The sequence below is a fragment of the Herpailurus yagouaroundi genome, unplaced genomic scaffold (genome assembly GCF_014898765.1).
Source record: "Herpailurus yagouaroundi ecotype Mexico unplaced genomic scaffold, PumYag 190, whole genome shotgun sequence".
NCBI lineage: Eukaryota > Metazoa > Chordata > Mammalia > Carnivora > Felidae > Herpailurus > Herpailurus yagouaroundi.
Genome location: NW_024412421.1, coordinates 28,103,977 through 28,108,717, shown reverse-complemented (window position 1 = coordinate 28,108,717; position 4,741 = coordinate 28,103,977). Strand labels below are relative to the sequence as shown.

The window sequence follows — 4,741 nt, the reverse complement described above, 5'->3', positions numbered from 1 at the left end:
GATTCACACGATTTCTGACAACAGGAGCAGGTACTAAGAACCCTTAACATAGCTTTTCTCTACCCTCAACCACGTTTTGCTGTTCCCTGCAGATAATGTGTCCTAGGCCATACTGTGTTTGGAAAATCATTAAGCCATAAATCGATTATTCTCCAGAGCGTTTTATACAGGATTCCAACAAAATAGTTCTGGCGGTCTGAAACCAGAAGCTCTTGCAGGCTGCAGACATTTTATTATGGCAGAGAATTTACAAGGTATCTTTTTAGCCTGATTAAAAAAAAAAAAATCCATGAAAATTGGCAGGGATTCGTCAGGATTTCAGTACAGGGCTTTAATGTGTTCCAGTGAATCAATAAGGAACATAACCTCTTTGAGGACGCTCAGAGCAACAACGCATCATCGATTTTTCATATTCTGCGTGATGACTCTGGCCAGGCATTGAGTCCTAGGGGGGAGAAACAAAAAAGTGAAGACTGTAAAAAATATTCCTTTCGAACAGCAGAGTGGGTGAGAGAAATTCATGCAAGATTTAAGGTAAGTGGGAAAGGACCCAGAGCCACCGTTCTCGGGAGAATGGGGCCAGTGGGACTCTGGCTATTGGAAGCAAGTGGAACAGCTTCCCTACTGGAACAGTTTAATTGTGAAAACGTTTCGTTCGTGATCAGAAAAGCCCTTAACTGTCAGGTCTTTGGAACCAGACCAATCTTTTCCACCAATGTAATGCCACCATTCAGGGTAGAACCCAGTGCTTACTAAGCGCTCCATATATATCCAGGGTCTTTTGGGGCACGGGGTGGCTCAGTCAGTTAAGTGTCCAACTCTTAATTTCAGTTCAGCTGATGATCTCGTGGTCTTTGAGATCAAGCCCCGCATGGGGCTCAGGGTGGGGGCACAGAGCCTGCTTGGGATTCTCTCTGTCTCTGTCTCTCTCTCCTTCTCTCCCTGCCTTTCCCCCACTCGTGCTCTCTCGTTCTCTCACTCTCTCTCGCTCTCTCAAAATAACTAAATAAACTTTAAAAAATAGAAAAAAAATGTATCCAGATCTTTTTACTTTTAATTTATGAAGTGCTACTATGTGTCAGGCACAGCGTTAAGACTGAGAATAAAGACAGATGTACATATTCCGGTGAATCTCGGGGTTTTTGCTCTGCTATGTGGCTGCACCTTCTTGGGTGGACTCCTGAGCTCCCCCAGAGCTATCTCCATTCGTGGATATCTGTTTAATTACTGTTCTCTGTTGGGGGACACAATCTGGGTCTCCTGCTCTGCCATTGGTCCTAACCATCCTGTTTCAAATGTGCCATCTGTTCAGATACCCACGGATAAACAATGAGCAAACTGGGAAATGGCTCTGAGAAGGATGCTTTCAGAGCTGGGGAAGATAGCTATTTAATAGCTTTCAAGATTTTTTTTTTCCCTAAATCCAAGCAGAGCCCTTCTTAAGTCATGTCTTCTAGGGGATCGTAACATACGAGAGGTGCCCCGGTTGGTGCAGAGCAGTGAGGCCGAGCTCAGGAGGTGACTGTGATTGCCCAAGCTGGAAATGCCTGCGGGGAAACTGGGACCCAGAGGGTGGTGTCGGCGGCGATGGAGAGGAATGGGTGGGCTCCAGAGACACTTGGGAAGTAGAATCTGGATAGAATTGGAGAAGAGGGAGAAGAAGGAGGTCCCAAGGGGTCTCCCAGGTTTCTGGCTTGTGTGGATAATTTGATGGTGGTGCCATTTGGTGAAGATAGGGAGCCCTGGAGGGGAATTTGTGATGGAGGCAGGCCCGTGGGCTCAGTTTTGGATAACAGTGAATCTGTGACATCTAATGGAGATGTCAAGTTGTATCACCAAATGCAGGAAAGTTGTAAACGTCAAAGGGGTGGTCAGGGCAAAGAACATAAGTTCTAGTATATTCCGCCTGCAGGTTGGACTTTGAGTCACCGATAGCTCAAGGTAAAAGTTTAACAAAAGACGCATAGAGCTGTGTTTCTCCACTTAGCACCATTAACATCCTGGGATGTATAATTCTTTGGGGGATCTGACCCCTGCACTGTGGGATGTCTAACAGCATCCCTGACTTCTGATCCCTTGATGCCAGGACCCCCCCAGTTGTGATGACTATTTCCAGGGCAGGGCAAAATTGCTTCTGGTTGGGAACCATGGGCAGAGAGTTATGGTTATGAACTGGTGTTGTGGCGTTTGATTGCCCGGCTCTGTCCACGACCGGACACAATACCCAGGCTGGGTAACTCACTGAACCTCTCTGTGTCTGTCTCTTCCTCTGGCACAGAGACAATAGTAGGGGCTGGTCCCTTACTACCTTGGTAGAGGTAAAAAAGAAAGCTTGAGAAAGTCGCATAGAAGAGTGGCTCACAGGCAGCGTTTGTTGTTGTTCTATTCCTGATGTTAATCTTACTGAGAAGCACGTAGGATCTACAAGACTCGAGAAACTCCAACATTCAAGATGAAATGGAAATAGAGCGAGACAGAAAACGGGAGTGAGCACTTGCCACATCGGAGGAAAGGGCGTGAGTGTGATGTCACAGGAGCGAAGGGAGAAATCAACTCAATATATTTTACGGAGACAAAGTACTCCCATATAAATGCCTTTGTTAAATTTATTAGCGTATAGGAATGATAGTTTTATCGCGCTCTTACGCGGCCCTCAGAATGCACTGAGGACATATGGTAAAGACTTCTTTCTCTCCCTCAGCCTGATGATCATTAAAAATGAGCAAAATCACGAGCCCTGAGTGATGTATAGAATTGTTGACTCACTATATTGTACACCTGGAACTGATTCAAAACTGTATGTTAACTGTACTGGAATTAAAACTTTTAAAACGTAGAACAAATGTCTTAAATACACACACACGCTCGTATGTGCACGCGCACCCACGCACAGATGCTTATGAAAAAGGTAAAGAAAATAACCAGAATGAGTTGATAAGGAAAGGAAGAGGTACTCACCTTCTACGGAGAGATCCGGAAAGGACCCTTTGGGGGGCACAACACTGAAGCCAAGATCTGAACGATAAGCCCAGAGCAGAGCTCGGGGAGAAAATTCCAGGTAGAACAGACCCATGCGGGAGAAGGCCGGCCTGCCTTGTGCTCACGGTGCCGTGGAGTCCCGTGAGGGGCTACGGGGGACCACGAGGGCCACTTGAAGACCACAGGAGGCCTTTGAGGTTGTCCTGTGTGCAGAGGGAGAGGGCAGAGCTGGGATGGGTAGGACAGCCATGGGCAACACCTGTTCTGGGAAGAGAGGCGGGTCCCCTGACCCCAGCTGTGGCTGGGTAGAGAAGGGACAAGTTTGGGAAAATTTTCCTTTCCCCCATCTCTATGTGACTACCCTTGCTGTGAGCATTTAACATTTTTTAATGACTCATGATGGTGTCTTATCTCTTTTTCCTGAATGAGTCTCTGGGGAACAGCGATCCCTTGTAAATCCTCAGCCTAGTGTTCTGGGATACAAATGAGTCACCAGTGTGGATTCCTGTCCTGTCATTTTTCTGGGAGAGACAGAGGCTTGTTACAGTATCACCCTCAGCTTTCATATTCTTTTTTTTTTTTTTTAGTTTTATTTTTAATGTTTATTTATTTTTGATGGAGAGAGAGAGAGACAGAGAATGAGCAGGGGAGGGGTGGAGAGAGAGGAAGACACAGAATCTGAAGCAGGCTCCAGGCTCCGAGCTTTCAGCACGGAGCCCGAGGCGGGGCTCGAACTCAAAGACCACGAGATCATGACCTGAGCTGAAGTCAGACGCTCAACCAGCTGAGCCACCCGGGCACCCCTCAGCTTTCATATTCTTAAGTGAGTATCACGTTGCTTCCAAAGCCTCTTTGGAAGAGTAAATTAAGAACCAGGGTGAGAGTGGGAGGGAGGCACTACAATGAAAAACTGCTTTGGCTTGAAGCTCATTGGAAAAAGTGTCCATTCATTTACTAAGTGTTTATTAAGTGCCTCTGTGTACGAGATGAGTAACGCAGTTTTTTACCTCTTTTAGTCTCTGCCTAGTTGTAAAGCCAGACACATAAACAAATAATGTCAGACGATTGCATGCTTGAATAGAGTGCATACCAAAAAACTAGAGGGGACAAAGTGGGGACTTAATTCTGCCTGGCAAGGCTGGGGAGAGTTCCTAAGGTAGGTAAGATGTGAGCTGGGTTGAGAAGCTTGGGTGGTGGTTCACCAGGTGGAAAGGGGAGCAGGAGGGACTTCAGCTATAAAGAAATATGTATGTGCAAAGGCTCTGAGGCCCAAAGAAGCGTGCAGGTTCCCAGAAAGCCAAACCGTCTTCTGAAACACATGGTGATTAGCGGCATTGGATGGGACTGGGAAGCTTAAAGCGGACCAGGCTGTGATGGGCATTTAAGACATTCCAGTATCAGACATTCTCCTATAGGCCAGTGCTTCCAAAACCCAATTTCAGCCATTCAAGTACCATCTTCCATGATATTTCTCTATATGCATATGAAGGAGAGCAGAATATACCACCCCAAAAGGTGCCTCTTTGCCATAAGGATTGTTTGAGGCTGATTATTTTTAAGAAAGAGCAGACGTAGAAAAAGCCCTGAAAACTGAGTAGAGGAAATTTACGTTTATAAGAGAAATCTCTGTTTGTATTCCTCTCTGTACCGGGCACAGAAAGATGGCTCTCCCTCTCCAGAAATACTTCTCAATGCGCAAGAGACAGATCTACATCTGTACCATAGCCTTAGCCTTCTTGACTGTGTTTTCTTTTCCTGGTGA

General features: G+C 46.2%; 1 long non-coding RNA gene across 1 annotated transcript; it reads right to left on the bottom strand.

Annotated features, from left to right (window-relative positions):
- Window positions 1-306: 306 nt before the first annotated feature.
- LOC121010033 (uncharacterized) lies at window positions 307-3,535 on the bottom strand. The gene is made up of 2 exons (XR_005780977.1): window positions 2,959-3,535; window positions 307-445 (listed from the first exon to the last, which is right to left on the bottom strand). It is a non-coding gene; the product is annotated as an uncharacterized LOC121010033 (long non-coding RNA).
- Between the last annotated feature and the right edge of the window lie 1,206 nt (window positions 3,536-4,741).